At 49.9% G+C, this 21,713-nt stretch overlaps 1 protein-coding gene across 4 annotated transcripts in view; it reads left to right on the forward strand.

Moving 5' to 3' along the window:
- The first annotated feature begins 14,516 nt into the window (after nucleotides 1-14,516).
- Nucleotides 14,517-21,713, forward strand: part of RASSF4 (Ras association domain family member 4) — a 34,996-nt gene continuing 27,799 nt past the window's right edge. For 2 of the 4 annotated variants that reach the window (XR_005721420.1, XM_040242803.1), the window contains exon 1: nucleotides 14,522-14,632. The gene's annotated coding sequence lies outside the window, so the exon portion shown is untranslated. Of the gene's footprint in view, nucleotides 14,633-21,713 lie in introns of all 4 variants that reach the window. The other 2 variants (XM_040242805.1, XM_040242804.1) reach the window with 2 other exon arrangements.

A 21,713-nucleotide genomic window follows, 5' to 3' on the forward strand; every position in this document is an offset into this window, starting at 1 on the left:
TCGTAGAGAAAGCAATCTTTCACCATCGAGTATGATGTTAACTCAGTTTTCTGTAGAAATCTTTACAAGGTTGAAGAAGTTTCTTTCTATTTCCAAGTTGTTGAGTGATTTTATCATGAAAGGTTAGTGGATCTATCAAATGCTTGAGGGAAAACTGTAGTGTAAAGTGAGAATTGGAGGGAGAGGGCTCCTCTGTGTTATCAGCCATCCTTGTACCTGGAGTAATTTCCAAGAGAGAGAGCTGAGAGGGAGTAAGCCAATGGGTCATGGTTCAAATGCCACACACCCTCTGTTCTCACCAGGATTTAATAGATTTTCTTGAATGAACATTTCTCCATTTGCTATATGCCTTTAGGACAATTTCCAGAGATCTTAAATAACTGATACTTTTAATTTCCCCCAGTTAAATAGTTGGTTTGTAGGGATAGTGTCGCCCCAGTTCCTTATGTTGCCAGTCCCTGAGTCTTGTTCCTAATTGCTTGTGGCACAGCCATGGCGGCGCGGCGCGTGTGGCGCAACCGTGAAGACACGGCGTGTGTGGGCGCGGCCGTGGAGGCGCCGCGCGTGTGGGTGAGGACGCTGGCCATCGGGTGCACAGAGTGTAGTCTGGAGCCCTACCTCCGCTTCTCGCCCGCCCTGTGGGCAGAGCTCATGGAATCCCTCTGAACCTCCATTTCCCCATTTGGAAAAAGGAAATAATAAGAGTACCTACCTCTAGAAACTGCTTAAGAGTTAAATATAAGGATTTAAATGAGGTAAAGCGCCTGGTTGCTGGCAGGGACTTACCAATCATCAGCCTCCAGCCTCTGAATGCTCCGCTTTTAGAACATGAGTGCCTATGACCGTTCTGGAATCTTTTGCTGGCTCCCTGGTCAGCTTTGCTGAAATGTAGTGACTTCACTTTCACTTTTCACTTTCATGCACTGAAGAAGGAACTGGCAACCCACTCCAGTGTTCTTGCCTGGAGAATCCCAGGGACGGCGGAGCCTGGTGGGCTGCCGTCTACGGGGTCGCATGGAGTCGGACACGACTGAAGCGACTTAGCAGCAGCAGCAGCAGCTCTCTTTCTGCAGGCGTCTCAAAGCCCCACATACCCCTTTCAGCTCACCGTGGAGTCCAAACCTTGCCAATGACATATATGTCCCCGGAACAGACTTGAACCTCTTTTTCTGGAGTTCTGCCCCTCCACACCTTACTGTTCTCTCAAAGGAAATGTACTATTTTGTGTGTCCAAATGGGAGAACATGTTGCGCCATCCACGCCTGTACAGAATGTCAGCCTCTCTCTGCAAACTGGTCAGTCATCCAGCCTGCATCTTCCCCTCAAAGCCCTGGGGTCAGCTGGAGATTTGAGCTGCTGACCTGTCAATGGAGACCCAGCTGTTTGGCCACTTGGAGAGGGGAGGAAAAACTAACATTCTTGGAAGACAAAGAAGTAGTGTCCCCATTGGCTGGATGAGGGCTGCTCCCGTGGGATTTGTCTGGCTGGTTATTTTCTCATTGTCTGGAGAAGAAGAAAGAATTGATTAGTAAAGACCTTTGCACAAGAAGGAAGTGGATTTCTGAGAAGCCAAGTTTCATTTAAGGGGAACATTATGCTGTGAGTTTCATATTACGACAAAACTGAAAACAGCCTTTATAAAAGGAAGCTTCCAGGAAGCCAGGAGTATGGTCCCACTGGGCTCTGCTGAGAAATGAGGTCATCTGTAAAGTTTCTCCCAGCCCCTAGCCTCAGCAATGCCCAGCTGAGCACATTAACAGGGAGTATGTGCCCAGACGTCAAAGCAGGTCCAAGGAAAATCCAATACTGAGTCTAAAGATAGGCTGTGTGGTTGTTTGCTTGTTTTTAACAGCTAGATCTTCTGGGAAATTCATAGTCTCTGAAGATAGAGGATGGAGATCTGGGGCAGTGGGAGTGTCAGAACTGCGGACGTGCTCCGACATGTACTGAGACAGGTGCAAGAACCCATCCAATGACACGTTTACCAACTAACGGATACTGAAAGCTTTTGTGAGTCTCAAATCAAATTCCCCTTTAAAGAGAAGATGACAAGTAAAGTAAATAGGCAATACCTGTGACGATTCATTTGTCCCTAAATAACTGCCTCTGACTGAGGCTGCATGCCGTCCAGAGTGGGGCTGAGGCTGCCACAAGCCCACAGTCGCTTCAGTTTCCAGGAGACCCAGTGAGATGTTAACAGGTCGCAGGTCTCGGGTTCCCCTTCTCAACGTGAACTACATCTTTCTTTTTGGCCAGCAACACCAGTATAAACTTAGAGACCAGGTTGCTAGGGACAAGAGGCCATTTAAGGAACAAATATCCATTAAGCTCCTCCTAGTGGGCTACACACCATGCGAAGTGCTGGGCTAAAGGGATGAGTCCGGCTTACTGTCTCATCCCATAGAAGGATGTGTGGCTGACATGAGGCAGATATAAGCATTATAATGAAACTGCAGACAATATTCCATGAGAGACGAATTCAGAGGGAGACCTAGGAAGGAAGGTTCATGTTGAGCTTCAAAAGCACTAGCATATTCCCAGGCACATCATTGTCTCTTCTGGGACAAGAGAAGATGGCAAAGTCCATCAGAATTGGAAGCCAGGAGATATGTTCTCCGTACACAACAAAGAAGGTTTTTGTGCGGTAGAAAGAGCTCAAGGCAAAGAGCCCTGTCAACAACAAGGCAACAACAACGGGTAGAAATGAGACCTGAGTGTGTGCGGGGCGTTCAGTGTTCTGCAAGTCCGTCTTCTCTCTTTCTGGAGGCCTGTGAGGCGGGGTCTTTACAATTGCACATTACAAATGGGAAATCAAAGCACGGAGAATTTAGCTACTTGCACACTGGATCAGGAGGTGCTGAAGGGCAGGGAAGCCTGGTGAGCTTCAGCCCATAGGGTCACAAAGAGTCAGGCACAACTGCGTGCCTGAACAGAAACACTGGCTCACAGCTAAAGCGCAGCAGAGCCTGTATTCATCGTAGGCTCCAGAGCTGAGATTCTTCAAGCCACCAGAACGAAGTCTTAGACTGGCCACAGACCTCATCAGTCCATGACCTTGACCTTGCCCCATCCTCTGGACCTGTCTCCCCTGTGTTTTGAATGAGAAGGGTGTTATCCAGAAAACCCTAAGGTCCTTTCCATCTAAGTCCTCTGAGATTAATTTTTCTGAGGGGTGGATTGAGAGGAGGAAACGAACAGGGAGGGATAAGGAAAGTTTAGGGAGTTTGGGTGGGAAGAGGCAGAAGACCAACCCCCCACCGAGGCTTTGACTGTGTTTACAGCATTTTCCACCTGTGTTTACATGGCTGGGAGCAGTTTCTATTCTGAGTACTAAACCCTCCCACCTCAACGCACAGCCTGAGCAAGGCATGACTCCTGCTCGAGGCGCAATCAGTGCTGAGTTGCTCACCCTGCCAGAGGCCTGGCACCTTTGAGATTTTCCCTGGTGGCGATTGGCCCTAGCAGAGCCTGGGAGCTGTGCCAAGCCCTCCCACACAGCCTGCCTTCAAGCTCAGAACAGAATTGCAGCCTCAGCAGAGTCTTCCCTGCCCCATGCAGTAGGTAAGTAAGCAGTAGCTAAGTAAACAGCTGACACTTCGAGAGATGCATCAATCCCCAGGCTACGCTCTGGTTTCCTTCCAGAGGCCCAGGTCTCTTTCTGCTCCAGCTTGCTGTGTTCCCAAAGAATGCTCAAACTACCGCACAATTGCACTCATCTCCCACACTAGCAAAGTAATGCTCAAAATTCTCTAAGCTAGGCTTCAACAGTACGTGAACCATGAACTTCCAGATGTTCAAGCTGGATTTAAAAAAGGGAGAGGAACCAGAGATGAAATTGCCAACATCCACCGGATCATTCAAAAAGCAAGAGAGTTCCAGAAAAAACATCTACTTCTGCTTTATTGACTACGCCAAAGCCTTTGTGTGGATCACAACAAACTGTGGAAAATTCTTAGAGATGGAAATAACAGACCACCTGACCTGCCTCCTGAGAAATCTGTATGCTGGTCAAGAAGCAACAGTTAGAACTGGACATGGAACAATAGACTGGTTCCAAACTGGGAAACGAGAACATCAAGGCTGTACATTGTCACCCTGCTTATTTAACTTAAATGCAGAGTACATTTGGAGAAGGCAATGGCAACCCACTCTAGTACTCTTGCCTGGGAAATCCCATGGACGGAGGAGCCTGGTAGGCTACAGTCCATGGGGTCACAAAGAGTCAGACACGACTAAGGGACTTCACTTTCACTTTTCACTTTCATGCACTGGAGAAGGAAATGGCAACCCACTCCAGTATTCTTGCCTGGAAAATCCCAGGGACGGGAGCCTGGTGGGCTGCCATCTATGGAGTCGCACAGAGTCGGACATGACTGACGTGACTTAGCAGCAGCAGAGTACATCATGAGAAATGCCGGGCTGGATGAAGCACAAGCTGGAATCAAGATTTCCAGGAGAAATATCAATAACCTCAGATACACAGATGACACCACCCTTATGGTAGAAAGTGAAGAACTAAAGAGCCTCTTGATGAAAGTGAAAGAGGAGAGTGAAAAAGTTGGCTTAAAACTCAACATTCAGAAAACTAAGATCATGGCATCTGGTCCCACCACTTCATGGGAAATAGATGGGGAAACAATGGAAACAGTGAGAAACTTTATTTTCTTGGGCTCCAAAATCACTGTAGATGGTGACTGCAGCCATGAAATTAAAAGACACTTGCTCATTGGAAGGAAAGTTATGACCAACCTAGATAGCATATTAAAAAGCAGAGACATTACTTTGCCAACAAAGTTCCATCTAGTCAAAGCTATGGTTTTTCCAGTGGTCATGCATGGATGTGAGAGTTGGACTGTGAAGAAAGCTGAGCACCGAAGAATTGATGCTTTGAACCATGGTGTTGGAGAAGACTCTTGAGAGTCCCTTGGACTGTAAGGAGATCCAACCAGTCCACTCTGAAGGAAATCAGTCCTGAATATTCCTTGGAAGGAATGATGTTGAAGCTGAAGCTCCAATACGTTGGCCACCTGATGTGAAGAACTGACTCCTTTAAGACCCTGATGCTGGGAAAGATTGAAGGCGGGAGGAGAAGGGGACGACAGAGGATGGGATGGTTGGATGGCATCACCGACTCTATGGACATGAGTTTGAGTAAGCTCCAGGAGTTGGTGATGGACAGGGAGGCCTGGCGTGCTGCAGTCCATGGGGTCGAAAAGAGTCAGACACGACTAAGTGACTGAACTGAACTTAACTTGCTGTGTTCCAGTCTCTAGGGTTTATAAAAATGGTTAGCAGAGAGGCCAGCCAGCACCGCCTCCCAAAGACCTCTTGTTCCCTTGAGCCCTGAGCCCATGGCCAAAGACCCCCAGTTGCTGGTCCGGGTCTTTCAGGCCTCAGGACCCCACGGCCGCTCTTCCCATTTCCCAGGTTTGGGCAGCTCCCTGTGCTCGCAGCCAGGCCACTTTTCTCCAGCTGGGGTGCTTGCCGCATCACTGAGAGCTTCCTCCCCAGCTCCCAGGTGCTCCACAGTGGACACTGCTCTCCTCTACTTCTCTCCAGCTGTTGACCCCGTCCACTCACCCCAGTGCGGTGACTCTGCCCCCACAGTGGGCTCTCCGTGTCTGCCGCGACTCTGCAGTTACCGCAGGCAGGGATGGGGTTCTTTCCAGGGGCACTGCTGATCCCTCGCTTGCTGGTAGAGCCTGAATTTTCATAGCTGCTCTACCTTCCTCCCCTCTGCCAGTCATATGCTGGGTCACTTGGGTCCAGTCACCTGGGTCCATCCTCTGCCGGGCACCCATATCCCACTCCTGGACAACAAGAAGTAAGAGGTGGCCGGGGTCGCCCAATACCTTCTAAAAAAAGTTTCCCTGCTATTCACACAAGCCTCATTCAATCACACCCTTCCTCTCCTTCCACTCAATGTGGTCATGACTGCTGAGAAATATAAGAAGTGTAAGGGGGAACTTTGATGGAAAGAACCTGGGTCCTTGAAAAGGTCTCTGAGATCCTCACTTAAACAGCAATGGCACCCCCATTCCTGGGGCTTTTTCCAGTGTAAGATAATAAAATCCCCTTTGTTCAGGTTTTTTGTTCCTTACAGATGAAAGCATCCCATGCTAGAGTGTAACTTACCCACACCCTTTGCTAGGTTTTGCATAAAGAAAATGTCCTATATCAACCCCACCTCTCTCTTTACTCATGGACCAAATTGGGCCCTCACCCTGTTTCAGTAAATAAAGTTTTATCAGAACACAGCCATACCATTAATTTACAGGTCATCTGTGACTGCCTCTGCTTGAGAAGTGGCAAGAGAGATGGCACAGGCCACAGATGAGAAAATATTTACTATCTAGCCAACTCCTCAGTTAGACTCAGTAGGCCAATGGAGGCAAAATTCCTCAAAAATTGCCCCAGATTATAGAGGCACATGAAAACGGGGAATCCCTGGGAAAGGAGGCACTGCCATACTCCAGGGTGTCTTGAAATTCCGAGCATCAGGCCGAACCTGGCCACGGAGCCTGTTCTGAGAGGGGCGTGATTCATTTTCTGTGTCCACTTGGCTAAGCCATGGTGCCCAGCTGTCTGATCAAACACAAGTCTAGATGCTGCTGTGAAGGTATGTTTTTTTAGGATGTGATTAACATTTTACATCAGTAGACTTTGAGTAAAGCATATTTGCCTCTATAATGTGGTTGGATCTCATTCAATCTTGAGGCTTCCCTGGTAGCTCAGGCGATAAAGAATCTGCCTGCAATGCAGGAGACCAGGGTTCAGTCCCTGGGTCAGGAAGATCCCCTGGAGAAGGGAATGGCTACCCACTCCAGGATTCTGGCCTAGAGAATTCCATGGACAGAGGAGCCTGGAGGGCTACAGTCCATGGAGTTGCAAAGAGTCGGACACGACTGAGTCACACACACACACACAGCCAATCCTGAGGCCTTGAGGATACCTAAGAGCAATGACTGAAGTTTCCTGAGGAAGAAACGATTCTGCTTCAAGACTGCAGCATGAAAATCCTGGCTGAGTTTCCAGACTGCCGGTCTGCAGATTTCAGACTCAAGAGTGCTACATCGGCACTTACCTGGATCTCTAGCCAGTTGGCCTGCACAAGAGATTTTGGACCTGTCAGCCCCTAGGAATTATTTATTGAAATTGTCAGATGAGCTAATTTCAATAAATAAATAAATCTCTATCCACCTATCACAATAGGGTATATAATATAATATATATTTCCTCTTTGTGTTTCTCTTGAGAACTCTATTATACCAGTCATTCTAATTCTGCCCCAGGGGTAAGGTTGACATCTTAATTATTACAACGAGGGAGAGTTTTCAAAGTGAAAAAAAGAAACAATTTCCAATGGACACACAATTAAGAAGTTTAGTAATTATACAGTGTTGTCCTTTCTTAAGGGCTTCCCTGCTGGCTCAGATGGTAAAGAATCTGCCTGCAGTGCAGGAGACCTGGGTTCGATCTCTGGGTTGGGAAGATCCCCTGGAGAAGGGAATGGCACCCCACTCCAGTATCCTTGCCTGGGAAATCCCATGGACAGAGGCGCCTGGGGGCTACTGTCCATGGGGTCACAAAGAGTCGACAGGACTGAGCAACTAACACACACACACACCCACACCCACACACACACACATACACCCTTTCTTAAACAGTCAGGGCCTTAGTTTACAAAGTTTGAGAAGGAAGCTTGGGAATGGGCAGCTTCTGTCACACCAGGGGCGAAACAGAGGTGGCTTTGATAGCAGGTTCAGAGGTAAGGTCAATTCAGCTGAAACATCTTTTTAAACCCAGGGTTAACAGGTCAAGTCTGGCCAACTTGCCCCTTCCCCGCTGGGGATGTTTTCCATTCCTCGGGAAGCTGAGTGCTTAGAAGACAAGGTAGAGGAGGCCACTCTTCCCTGCAGGCACAGAAGCCGCCTGATTCTCTACGCCGGAGAGTCTCCCCAAAGTGCCTGAGGAGGATCATTTTGAAATTCACAGCCCAGGAGCTGGACAAACCGCCCTTGTTTGTCAAATGCTTTATTTTTCATCTGGAAGATCCCGGCTTCCTTTGGCTGCTTAATATCCTGGCTTGAGGGAAGGTTTTAACACTCCTTAGTTCTCAGCCTTGAGTATCAGTCAGTATTTTGTTATTCAGAGAGATTCTGGCTCCCAAGCAACACAGACTCTCTGTGGAGGGAAATCCTTAATTAAGATGTTCTCCTTTGAAAAGCATTGTCCCATAAATCCTCCTGCCCTTAAACTCTTTCAAGTCCAGCCATTGTGTTCAGTAAACAGTCTTGCTTTTTGTTAAATGAATCAAAATATTAAACAATTTCAAGTCATTTTCTATTATTAAGATTATAGTTATAATGAAAATGCAGTTTGTCCAGGAGTTTTGCATTGCGGGTTATTTTCATCCTATTGTTAAGATCTTATTAACCCCTGATCATTACAATATCCATTCATAACAATCAACTTTCTAGCAATCCTCCAGAGGCACAGCCACAGAGACAGTGGAAGAACATGTGAGATGTGGGTGAGTGGGGAGGTGACACAGGCCTGGGAGAGGCATGGGAGGGCAGGGAGAATCCAAGGACATGGAGAGATGTCCCTTCCCTAACTTTCTGATTTGTACTGTTGGATGAACCACCCCCCCCCCCCAAAAAAAAAAAAATCTGTATGTGTCAGGAAGATAGGGAGGAGAGTGTGAAGAGAAAGATCTTAATTGATCAACCAGCAGACCTATGTTTGCTCTCTGCCTGGAGATCCCATCCTTGTCCTCACATATGTTTTTCAAGCAGGTCTGGGTACATTTACCTCCTCTTCTTGGGGCCAAGTGGAGAAAGGGCTAGAGCTAAGCAGTTATTTTTCCAAAGGAAATTCCAGCAGCAATCTTTAGCAATTAGTGTATCACCTTTTAAAGCAAACTCTCATCCTCCTAAGAAACCCAGCGCCTAGCACTTATTAGATCTGCAGCATGGGATGTTTTTCCAAAGCATAACTTAAAGGACAAATAATATGTTAAGTGTGTGTGCCCATTTAAGGAGAAGGCTCTTATATGGCAAACATCATTGAAATTTATGTCCATCTGTAGAATAAATTCTCATGGTCAGCCTGCCTCTGGAATGGGTTGTAGAGTTCCATATATTAACCTGAAGTTATTATTTATATGCTAACAAATGGAGTTAATGAAAACTATTTCATATAGGAAAGAAACGTAGATGGTACGCAAGTTATTTGAGACACTGTCTGAAAACTGGCAAATCCTGCTGCACATTTAGATCACACAGTGGGATGACCTTGCTACTCAAGGATTCCACCAAACTGAATAGGACAAGAAGTATTCTGTAAGTGGAATCTTCTGCTAATGGGTTCAATAAAACAGAACCCATTCAAGTAAAGAAAATCTGCTTGAAACTAGATCTTACTGATCTCAATCAAGTACAATCATCCAGTTGTTTTCCAAAGATATACATTCAAAATCTGCAGAATTTTTTAAACTTGCTTTAAAAACTCACTTGTCCAGAATCAGCTGTCAGAGAGCGTAAAAGGGGAAAATCATAGAAAGTCACCCACAAAAAGCCTTAGGAAATTACCCAGTAATTTTAATCCAAACTCACTTTACTGTAAGAATGGCCTTGAAAATCATCTCCACTGTTAATATCATTCATGTTAAAATATATGTCTATTTTCTTTCAAGACTCAGAGAAATCTAAATTGAATCTTAACAGTATGTGATTATACCCAGGCATTTTCATGACTTGCCTCTCAAAACACCAGAGGGAAGAAGGTAATTTCTCCGCCTTCTTGGAATGGTGCCAAGAAGCTTCAAGGAAAGCCAAGCGGAGTGCACTGCCCAGGAGCAGCCTTATCTGATGCAAGAAATCACTCGTGTTTGATCAGACTTGGGCTCCTTTACATTTCCACACTTACAAGTCAAACATAAGTTTATTCTCTGTGGCTCCTTCTTGGCTAAAACTGTTAGGACATGAGTGCTTCCCTTCGGCATTTTATGGATCTTACAAGTCAGTCTGGACTGTTCACAAAATAAAGATCTTTTTTTTTTCCTAATGATTTTCTGAAGCAGGAATGCTATAAAAAATGAGACTGCCCAAGATAACAGGATAATGCCCTATTTCCTTATTGACTCCCAAAGGTCCCCTTTATTGGGACAATTCCCTGGGGGATGAAGTCTTCCAGAAAATTCTGTGGCCCCTGCTTCCCTGAGCCCCAATCTCCCAATAGATGCACATGCTTAGTCGCTGCATTTCTTTACCCGCTGAGTCATCAGGGAAGCCCCCGATAGAGGTAGATATCGTTCTACCCTCATTCCCTGGTGGCACAAATATGACCATCAGGGCAATTAGGAGGCAAACTCGGATTCTGTGACTTTACTCACTTTGTCCCCTGGGATGGGGTAATGAGCCTCCTTATGTCTGGTTTCTTACCTGAATTTGACAGGCAGGAAAAAAAAAATCAGTCCTACACCAAATGTTGATTAAACACCTTCACATTCCAGACAGAGTTAGTGTCTAAGGAAACAGATAAAATCTCCCTCTCTCAAGGAGCTCGTGATAAAGAAATGAAATACACAGTGTGCGAGAGAGTAGTATGTGTGGGCCAGGGACTGGCCTTTCAGACAGTGGGCAAGGGGAGACTGCAGAGAAGAGCAGTTTGTGTGTAAAACCGGAAGCAGGTGAAGGAGCGAGTCCTGCAGATGTCTGGGAGAAGAGCCTTCCAGGCTGGGGGAACAGCAAGGGAAAATCCATGAGGTGGGAGTGGGCCTGGTAAGTTGGAAGAAAAAGAGAGAGGGAGGGGAAGTAGGAGGAGATGAGGTCAGAGAGGCAATAAAAAGGGCAAGGTCATCCGAGGAAAGCTAGCAAACTATAGCCCAGGGGTCACACGTGGCCTGCCACCTGTTTCGAATAGTTTTATTGGAACTTCACCAGGCTCCTTTGATTTGCCTGCTATCTATAGATACTTCCAAACCACAACAGCAGAATTAAGTAGCTGTGACAGAGATCACTTAGCCTACAAAGCCTAAAATATTGAATATCTGGCCCTTTACAGAAAAGACTTACCAACCTGGGGCTTAAACAAATAGTAGTTTATTGGGGGGCCTTTCGTGGTGGCTCCGAAAAGAAAAGAATCTGCCTGGAAGTCTAGAGAAGGCGGTGAAGGCGTTGTGCAGCAACTCCATAAGTTACGAAAGGCCCAGACTCCTTTCATCCTTGTGCTCCACCAGCTTTAGTATGTGGACATGTTGTATCATAACCTCAAAATGGTTGCCAATGTTCCAGACATTACACATTCTCCACCTTTGAGACAGAAGGGCAGGGAAAAGGGGAACCTATCTGTTCCTTCTATCAGGGAAGCAAAAGTTGTCTTCACCCTCCAGCACAGTTTTCCCTATCTCTTAGCCCAAAAGAGGGTCACATGACCACTTATAGCTTCAGAGGAAGCTGAGAAAACTATGTAAAAGATTGTTGAGATTGACTTAGACAGAAACTTTCAACCTTTTTTTGACTGAGGCCCACACTGAGAAACATATTTTATATAACAGCCTAATACACCTAAATGAATCATAAGGTAAACAACATTTTGTAAGACACAACTTTCTATTTTTAAAATACCAGTCAAATCACTACTAACTGAACTTCATGGCACACTGTTGAGCTGTAAGCACAGCACGAAAAACACAAATTGTCCCGATCCATTGCTAGGGAGTGGCACACTGCCACTCCAAACAGTTGCCCCCTCTTGCTCTCTCCCCCACTCTTGCTCTCTCCCCCACTCTTGCTCTCTCCCTCACTCTTGCTCTCTCCCTCACTCTTGCTCTCTCCCCCACTCTTGCTCTCTCCCTCTCTCTTGCTCTCTCCCCCACTCTTGCTCTCTCCCTCACTCTTGCTCTCTCCCTCACTCTTGCTCTCTCCCTCTCAACACTTTTTTTTGAAGTACTGTTGGTTCACGATGCTGTGTTAGTTTCTGGTTTCTAGCAATGTGATTCAGTTATATCCCTTTTACTTATTCTTCTCCATTATGGCTTATCACAGGGTATTGAATACAGCTCTCTGTGCTATACAGTAGGACCTTGTTGTTTATCCATTATATAATAGATGTGTAGCTGCTAATCCCAAACTCCCAATTCATCCCTCCTCTATGCCCCCTCCCCTTTGGCAGCCACAAGCCTGCTCTCTGTGTCTGTGGGTCTGTTTCTGTTTAGCAGATATGTTCGTCGGTGTCACAGTTTAGCGTCTACACATGAGTGATATCACACAAAGGCCTGCCTTTCCCTTTCTGATTTACATCTCTTAGTATGAGACTCTCTAGGTCCACCCATGGAACTGCAAACGGCAGTACTCCATTCTTTTTTATGACCAATATTCCATTGTATGAATTGACCGCATCTTCTTTGCCCGTCCATCCGTCAGTGGATGCTCAGGTTGCCTCCATGGCTTGGCCACTGTAAATGGTGCTGCTGTGAACACTGGGGTCCGTGTATCTTTCTGAAAAGCCAAAGAGTGGGACTGCTGGATCCTACGGCAACTCTGGTTTTGGTTTTTTGACAAACCTCCTTACCGTCCCCACAGTGGCTGCATCAATTTTCCTTTCTTCTCCTTTCTTCTCCTCTTTCTTTTTTCCAAAGCAGAGAGTAGGTACACAACACCCACGGTAAGTGGCCTGGGGGCCAGATACAGCGCCCTTGAACACTCAGGGAAAAGGTGATTCTCCTTCTGAAGCTCCTTGAGGATGGACACTTGGGCTGTATGTAAAATGGGGTTAGTAACAACCATTCCAGGGAGGTCGTGGGAATTGGGTGGGATCCCTACAGTAAAGCACCTACAGAGTGCCTGGCGCACAGTGGGAGTGAGGGACACATCAAGCTGTTCCTTAACACCAATCATCACCCCAGGCTAGTCCTGGCCCTGAAGATAGCATTGGCTTGATCAGCCAATCAGCTGATCTCAAGTGCTGGAAAGCCCCAGGGAAATTATTTTACCTAGGTGCTCTGTTCACTTATCCTATTGGGAATGAATGAAAATGCTCAGAGGTTGAGGGCTACATTGAATTTGACTTACTGTTTGAAAAAAAAAAAAAAAAACATTTGTTTTAAACTACTTCTGAAGCACCCAATTATTGTCCTCAGCTTTGGTGATCAGACCTTTGAGCTCTGCAGGAACAGAGTTCCCTGATCACAGGGGTGTCCTGAATTGGCAGAGGATGGGCTACTCTTCATGAAATCGGGCCAAGACAGAGCTGAAAGACCCTTGGCCTGGTCATCTTTAGCTCCCTCATTTTTACAATGGGAGAACTGAAGCCCAGAGCCATTGCAACAGGGCAAGGTTATGCAGGAAGTCAATGGTAGAGCCCAATCTCTTTACCCCATATCCAGCAGCCCTAACAACAAGGATTAGTACAGTTCAGTTCAGTTCAGTCGCTCAGTCGTGTCCGATTCTTTGCAACCCCATGAATCTCAGCACGCCAGGCCTCCCTGTCCATCACCAACTCCCGGAGTTCACTCAGACTCACGTCCATCGAGTCCGTGATGCCATCCAGCCATCTCATCCTTGGTTGTCCCCTTCTCCTCCTGCCCCCAGTCCCTCCCAGCATCAGAGTCTTTCCAGCCTCCCTCAAATGGGGTCCAGAGGCTCATAGACTCAAATCCCAGGCTGATTTTTGCCTTTGTGGGAACCTGCATTTTTCTAAAAGGTCCATATCACATTCTAAACTGGCCATATGACTCTAAAAATATTAGGAACCACAGATTGAGAGGAAAATAAAATGATTCATGCTGGGGGGAGGGAAGGGGAAGTCCCAAGGTCAGGGTTGGGATGGTGGCATAAAACAGAAATCGGAATTGTTTTCGTCAACCCCTTCTCCATCCCTCCCACCCCCACACCCCAGAATTACTGAACTATTCGAGTTCCCCAAAAGGCCGTGGTCTTCTGTTCACTCTGCCCCCGCGCAGATAAATCCTCCTGCAGCAGGCGGTAACTGGCAGAGAAGTTATCTCCTCTTCATCTGAGGATCTGATTTCTTAAAGGCGGTGAAGCTCTGAGAGGCAACGCCAACCTCGCAGCCGAACTGCAGACGGGTGGCCCTTAAGCAGAAACTCACATCGTTGGGGTTCTACTGATAACCTCCTCTCTCATGACTGGCACACCAGGAGTTGCGGGGCTTGCACAGCGACCTTTGTTGGAGGGTTCCTGACCTTGGCCCGCGTGTTTGATCCTGACGACCCAGTCGGGGCTGCTTCCTTCTTGAGTCTCCCGCAAGGCGCCCTCGGGGTGGTCCCGGGACACCCCGCACAGCCGATGCCCCAAACCTTCCCCGAGGCCCCGAGGCCCCGCCCCTACCTTCCCGGGTGTGCCGGGGGTGGGCGGGTCCGTTAAGGTGACAGGACGCCATTGGCCAGAGCTGGGCGAGAGGCGGGGAGGGGCGGGGAGAGCCGGGGGGCGGGGCGGAAAGGGAGTAATGAGGCCGTGCCATTGGCCGGAGCGAGGCGAGGGGCGGGGAGGGGCGGGCCTGACCCTCCAAGTCCTGGAAGACGGGCAGTAGGCGCTGCGGAGGCATCTCGGGTGACTGCGAGGGCAAGGCACCGGCCGCGGGTTCTGCACTGCGCGATGAGTGGTCGGTGAGTGATGCGCCGGGCGTCCGCGGAGCTCCGACCTCCCTCCACCGCGCGAGCCCAGGACCTTCCCCAGCCAGGGGCTCTGGAGTCTAGGCACTTGTGGCTGCAGCGAGCTAAGTCCCCTCCCTCTGCCAGCCTGGCACTTTCTGGGCCTCGGGCCCAACGCTGAGAGTGGGCACCGTGCCAGACACCTGCTCCAATGAGAGGACACTTAAGGAGCTAAAACCTGAGCAAAGCAGGTGCGCGCGTAGCCGCCGGCTACACGTTTGCCTGCCTTGTCTCTTGTCTTGGCCAATATCCTAGCAGCATTGATCTTAGAATTGGGGGGAGAGGCTTGAAGTGCCTCTTGCACAACCCTCAGATTTCATGGATGGAAGACCACGAACACCGAGATAATAGCAGCAGTAGGGCCTCACAATCGCTTTTTGCAGAGGATTTGCCTTGTCAGACCTGTGCTAAGAGTTTTAGCACAATATGCCTCTCACACTTCTCACAGCCTTGATACTTTCAGTGTTCCCATCTTCAGATGAGAAAACTGAAGCTTGAAAAGTTACAGAGTTGTCTGGTTATACCCAGATGAGTCAGGGATAGGGTCAGAATTTTTAGCCAGGGCTTATTCTGCCAGATTTCTTTCATTTCCCCAGTGACTGCAGCCCCCTGCTGGCCCCGCGCTCCTGACTCTCCTGCACTTCCCGCTCTAGACAGATGCCTTTGCTTTACTGGCACAGCCCTGGGGGAGGGCTGTGTGTGATCTCTCGCACCAGGATCAGTGCCAGGCCAGTGACACTGCTTTCTTAAAACACTGAAAAGGCTTTAATAACCCCACTTCACAGAGGAATTGTGGTCATGACAGGTGAGGGCCCGAATTCTGGAATTTGTGCCCAGAAGTGGTGAAGGACAGGGAGGTCTGGCACGCTGCAGTCCACGGGGTTGCAGAGAGAGACATGACTTAGTGACTGAACACCAAGTTGGACTCCAAAGCCATGCACTCGCGAGAAGGACCCTCACAGGCTTCTCCGTAGTTTAACTGCTCACAGCACAGTCAAGATTTGTTGGCAGAAGCTATGCGTAAATAATAACAACTGAAATGCCGATCTGCCTGCCTCCAACTCCCTTGAGTAATTCCTGAGCTGCCGCCAGCAGGGTGGGAGGTGCTAAGTGGGGCGGGGGGGAATGGGAGGGAGACGGGAGGAGGGGAGGAAGGGGAAGGAAGAAAAGAGAAGATGAATGCCTTCGCCCTGGGCCAGAAGTTGTTACCGGCTCCACCGCTGTCGGTACATTTCCATTAGTTCTTTGTCATTATCCCCTCTGTGCACAGTGCTGGTGGTTCAAGACTGCAGGGAAAGTGAGATTGAGACCCCAGATTAAAGGGTCAGGGTGAAAGCGAGGGTGGGGGTCGGGGGTTAGGAGGTAAGGGGGGTGGAGCCGTATTTCCACCATGAGACTCCAGCAGCTGGCCTGGAGAATGGAGCGGAGGTCCAGAGTGCCCCTGGGTCAGGGTCAGCTGGACAATGACCCGTAACGACAGAATATGAACAGAACTCAGGCGTGTATTATAGTTCAGGTTCCATAAATGCAGAGGCTCAAAGGGGAGGGTCTGACTATGGGAGCTACCAGAAGGCACTCTGGACTGGGCCCTGGTTTTGAGAGTGAGTTCAGTGAGATACCGGGGCTCATAGACGCTCCTGCTGAGGACCGTCGTCGTCCTCTCTGAGTACCATGTGCCCGTATCCGAGCCTCGCTGTCCCTCTGGAGCCCTGGACTCCCATTCAGACTTCTCCTGGGAACGTTGTTTGATCATGGGTGAAGCCCATGTGAAGCCCACCTCACCTGCTCCCTCATTCGCCTTCACAGCAGTCGGTGATTCAGCTGAGGAATCCGAAGGTCAGAGAAGGGAAGGGATTTGCCTGAGGTCACGCAGCTACAGAATCCCAGTTCACAGTTCAGTTCAGTCGTTCAGTCATGTCTGACTCTTTGTGACCCCATGGGCTGCAGTACGCCCGCCCGGCCTCCCTGTCCATCACCAACTCCCAGAGCTTACTCAGACCCATGTCCACTGAGTCAGTGATGCCATCCAGCCATCTCATCCTCTGTCGTCCCCTTCTCCTCCCGCCTTCAATCGTTCCCCAGCATCAGGGTCTTTTCTAATGAGTCAGTTCTTTGCATCAGGTGGCCAGAGTACTGGAGTTTCAGCTTCAGCATCAGAATCCCAGAGCAGAGGTCTATATCCAGATTCTTGCAAAGGCTGGTGGTTATCCTGACACAGAGCACACTGAAGAAAACAATTTCAAGTTGTTTTAAAGTAAATCAAAGTCAAATAGGAAGTGGCTGCGCTGTCCAGGCTTTGGCAGATTTCTCACTCCTGTTAAAGGGGAACTTGCAGTTGGGCCCCTCCCTTTTTCGGCTTCTGACCTCCTTCCCCAGGATGCACTGCTGAAAGAGATTTGGAACCCCTTCCCCTTGCCTGGGGCTTCCCAGGTGGCTCGGTGGTAAAGAATACGCCTGTGGTGTTAGAGACGCAGGTTCGATCCCTAGGTTGGGAAAATCCCTGGAGGAGGAAATGGCAATCCAGTCCAGTGTTCTTGCCTGGGAAATCCCATGACAGAGGAGCATGGTGGGCTGTAATCTATGAGTTCACAAAAGAGTTGAACACAACTTTAGTGACCCAACAAGAACAACAACAACAGCCTTGCCTGACCTTGGAGGGTAGAAGTGAGGGTGTCATATAGCCCCATAGCTGCAGAGCTGGAAAGAGACCTAAAGACACTCTTGTCCAGCTGCCTAGCTACAATCCTGGCTAGGCTGAGGCCCAAGAGCTGCGGCAGCATGCTGAAATCACGTGCCAAGCCGGTGCCCCAGCAAAGCCCGCACCTGCCTCCTCTCTGGCACGCCCCTTGTCTCCTCTCTCTTGCTGTGACACATTTCGCAGAAGTTCTTAACCTGGGACCTGGGATCCAGGGGCACGTGGATAAGGGTTTACTCACCCCCTGCAACGGTAAGCAGATCTCCTGTGTGCGTGTGTGCACACTCACACACACATGGGCATTTTTCTGGAGACAGTGTGTTAAGCTTTCCAGAGACTCCAAAGTGCTCCGTGACCCTTGGTTCTGAGCTGAACCGTGTCTTGCAGGGAGCCGCCTTCAGCAGCTGCATGCGGTGCGCGGGTGTGGTGCCGTGGGTAGCGCTGGCTGGGGAGGGAGGGCGCAGCGGGGAGCGGGGGTGGGGCAGCGTCAGCGCCGCCCCCAGCGCTTGGCACTTCACAATCGGAGGGCCTGCCCCGCCAACCCCAGGCCAGCGGGACATTGGTCAGTGATCATTCTCAGTAGCTATGTGGCCCAAAAAGCATGGCTGCAAGGATTCCTGTTTCTATGAGTGTGTGCTCAGCTGCGTCTGCCCCTTTGTGACGGCATGGACTGTAGCCTACCAGGCCCCTCTGTCCGTAGGATTCTCCAGGCTCGAATACTAGAGTGGGCTGCCATTTCCTGCTTCCTCCTTCAGGGGATCTTCCCTCCCTAGGGACTGAGTCCTCATGTTCTTACTGATGCCACCTGGGAAGCCCTCCTGTTTCCTTGGATTTCTTCTTCCGTAGGCAAGGGGCGGGTCCGAGGAAGAGGTGTATGGAAGGACTTTTGCCAGGAGGACTGGAAATGCCTTCTTGCCCCAGGCTGCCGTGTTTTGAAAGCAAGGACAGGAACCGGAGATCTGGCTGCAGGAGTCTGGGTGTGGCGTCACCTCTAGGTGGGAGCTGTCAGAAAGCTTACGAGAAGGGCCAGGCTGCCTGAGTGCAGGGGGCTCGGCTCTTCAGAGGAAGGGCAGTGGTGTCACAGAGGACTGGGTGTTGGGATGGTCTGAGTGAGAGAGCTGGTTTGAAGCCCAAGACTTGGGGAGGAGAGGATACAGTAAAGGTGAGCCGGGGTCAGCGGATGGACCCAGGGGCCAGCGGTGAGGAGGGGTGGCTCTGCAGTGGCCTCTCCTGCTCTGCTCGACTCCAGCTGAGCTGTACAATGGCCCCTCGGCTTCCCGGCCAGGGCTGGGGCTGGGAGGGTGTGGTCAAGCCCAGGGTGGGGGTGAAGATGGGGGAGAGAGGAAGAGCCAAGACAGCAGTGTGGAAGGGGATGGGAGCCGCAGCTGCTGCGTTCCTGCTCAGCACCCACATCCCAACAGCTGGCTCTCTTGGCAAAAATCTGTTGCTTGGGAGTGGCCTGTGTCTGGCCAGACCTGCTATCAGGGGCAGCTGGTACCAGCAGGCACTACAGTTTCTTCCTTGGCCAACTTCCTGCCATTTGCTGGCTAACAGGTGCTCTCGAGGGCCCATTTAAAGGTTCATTGTTTTCCCTGCCACCTTCCTGCTGGCCCTGGCTGGTGACGAAAGCTGTAGCCTTGGGCTGCAGAACAGGGGACTCGGCTCCCCAGGAATGCATGGCAGTGTCCCAGCACCTGCTCTTTTCCTGAGAGCCGCCTTCCTCCTTCTGGTCTGAGTGGCCTGGGCTCAGAGGCCCCCAGCCGTGCCCCTCACGCCCTGTCCTTTTTCTTTGGCTCATCGTGTCACAGTCCTTAACATATTTAATTTCCATCCTGCCCACCCGCTCCTGTATTCCTGCCTGGAAAACTCCGTGGACAGAGGAACCTGGTAGGCTACATCCGTGGGGTTGCAAAGAGTCAGACACAGCTGGGCACCCACGCAAGGAGGAACGTCAGAGTCACAATTTTATAAGATTAAGAGCAGAGGTCACCAAGCGTTCAGGTTTCACGAACATCCTCAGAACATTTTAATTCGGACACTGATACCATTTTCCATTCTGCCAAGTGAGGACAATGACCGTCTATTGTTGCCACAAGTTCATGAAAGAGGGGCATTGTGGGAAGCACATGTCTTGACGTAAAAGCCTTTCAAATGTAGTGGATTTAGCCTCAGGAAAACACCACTGCGTCAGCCTGCTTTTTCTGCTTCAGACCTTGGCCTGTAGGGAGTGGGCTACAGTGATGGCCTGAAGGGCCATCCGCCGTCTCCCACGATAACCGGCTCCACAACCCCGAAAGAGGAAAGATGGTCCAAACCAGGCAGCTGAAAACCTCCAGTGTCCTTTGTCCCAAACGAAAGACCAGGGACAATGGGGAGGGCAGGCAGCCGGCTACTGTCCTCACAGCCCCTCCTCACGGCTGGCAGAGCAGCTACTGAAGTGGAAAGCGAAAACAATTCACTGCCTGTTCACTGGGACAGGTAACCATGGCTGGCTTGCTGCCCTGGGGCCCCTCCTCTGGGGACAGGGAACCCTGGCTGCAGCCTGAGTCCTTGGATTGGGGACAGAGCCTCCCCCAGCCAGGGAAGCAAGAGTGGAGGCCCGATCTGTGTGCCCTGGGGCCTGGGGGAGGGGAGCCAGCCAGGACAAAGAAAGCTGGGCTCCGCAGAGCCACGGAGCTTGGCCTGCCCAGCTGCATCTCACTCTGTGCTTTGCAGACTGCGCCAGGGCGGCGGGCCAGCCCACCCTCTCCCCGACCCCACCCTCGACCAGAGCGGCCCTCTTTAATCCATTTGTGCATTGGGCTTCTCCTGGGGTTTTATTGAAAGATAAGATCATGCTTTTTATAAAAGGTAGAAAAACATTCCATTGGAGATTCATTAAGTCCTGCCCAGCACATGAGGACGGCGAGTGTTTAAGGGGAGGTTTCAGGAACATGTTCCAAACAGAGAGACATCTCCGTTGGCTTTCTTCCTGGGCCTGTGTCCCTGCTGTCTGTCAAAGCTCTCATTCAAGTTATCTATAGGATGCCTCTTAGGTACCCGCGCAGCTCACCTGAGAACTGGACAAGACACTGGGAATGAAACCTGACTCAACCTCCAGTTGGGTAAATGAGGCACAAACACAGTATCGACATTTGGAGTGGAATTCTGAAGGTGGCCCCAGAGCTCAGGTCTGGAATGCAAGGAGAGTCGGGGGATGAGACGTGTAAGAATCAGAGACCATGAGAGCGGCTTCAGGCCATACGCATGATGGATGTCAGAGGACACAGCAGTAGATGGTTCTCTCAAAGAAGAGAAGATTCTTTTTCCCTGGGGTAGAGGTTCCTGCCCTGTAAGGCTCAGACCTCGCGCGGCAGTTTGGAAGCAGCTCTGTTGCTTCCCCCAGCCTTCCTCACGCCCCCTCCTCCCCTCACTGGGGATGGTGCCCTCCATTCAGAAGCTGTTTACTCAACAAGCCCCTTCTCCTTTCACTTCGTCTGTGTCATCTAGGATCCTTCTGCACTTTGCTCCTGATTCCCTCTGGGCTGCCAACCCCAGCTGATGTCACCCACCTCCAGCTGGAGACCCTCAGCTTGTTGATCGTGTCCTTTAAGTAAGCAGGCTCTCCAGGGTGAAGTGTATTCCAGAAGCCCAGTGCGGAGAGCACCTCCTCTGTCATGCAGCGCAGTATTATCCAGAGATGGGAGATCCCCTGGAGGAGGGCGAGGCAGCCCGCTCCAGTATTCAGCCTGGAGAATCCCATGGACAGAGGAGCCTGGTGGGCTACAGTCCATGAAGGTCCCGAAGAGTCGGGCACGACTTAGCAGTGAGCACACACATGGGCAAAGCCATGGATGGGGGCTCCCCGCCACCCACCTCACCTTCAGCCAGAACACCCCCTGTGATCTAATCTGCATAAATATTCCATCTGAATGAAGAGTTCCACAGCTGAGAAAATTTCTAACTCAGTGGAAATCAATATTCTCATTGTACAGATGGAAAAATCAAGACCCAGAGAGGGAAAAGCACGCAACTGAAGCTATGCGGGTTCTAGCAGCTCCCAGCCCAGGACACCAGCATCTGCTATTAATCACTGACTATAAGAGAGTTCTCTTAGAATTCCACTTACAAGTGTCCCTACTAAATAGAGCAAAAGGGGCATATCCCTCACAGGCTGTGGGAGAGTGAAAGCATGAAGTTTTATAAACTGTCATGTATCTGCAAGCTTTACATATATATGTACACGCTGCTGCTGCTGCTGCTGCTGCTGCTAAGTCACTTCAGTCGTGTCTGACTCTGTGCGACCCCATAGATGGCAGCCCACCAGGCTCCCCCGTCCCTGGGGTTCAGGCAGGAACACTG

The sequence above is a fragment of the Oryx dammah genome, unplaced genomic scaffold, assembly GCF_014754425.2.
Source record: "Oryx dammah isolate SB20612 unplaced genomic scaffold, SCBI_Odam_1.1 HiC_scaffold_6, whole genome shotgun sequence".
Taxonomy (NCBI): Eukaryota; Metazoa; Chordata; class Mammalia; order Artiodactyla; family Bovidae; genus Oryx; species Oryx dammah.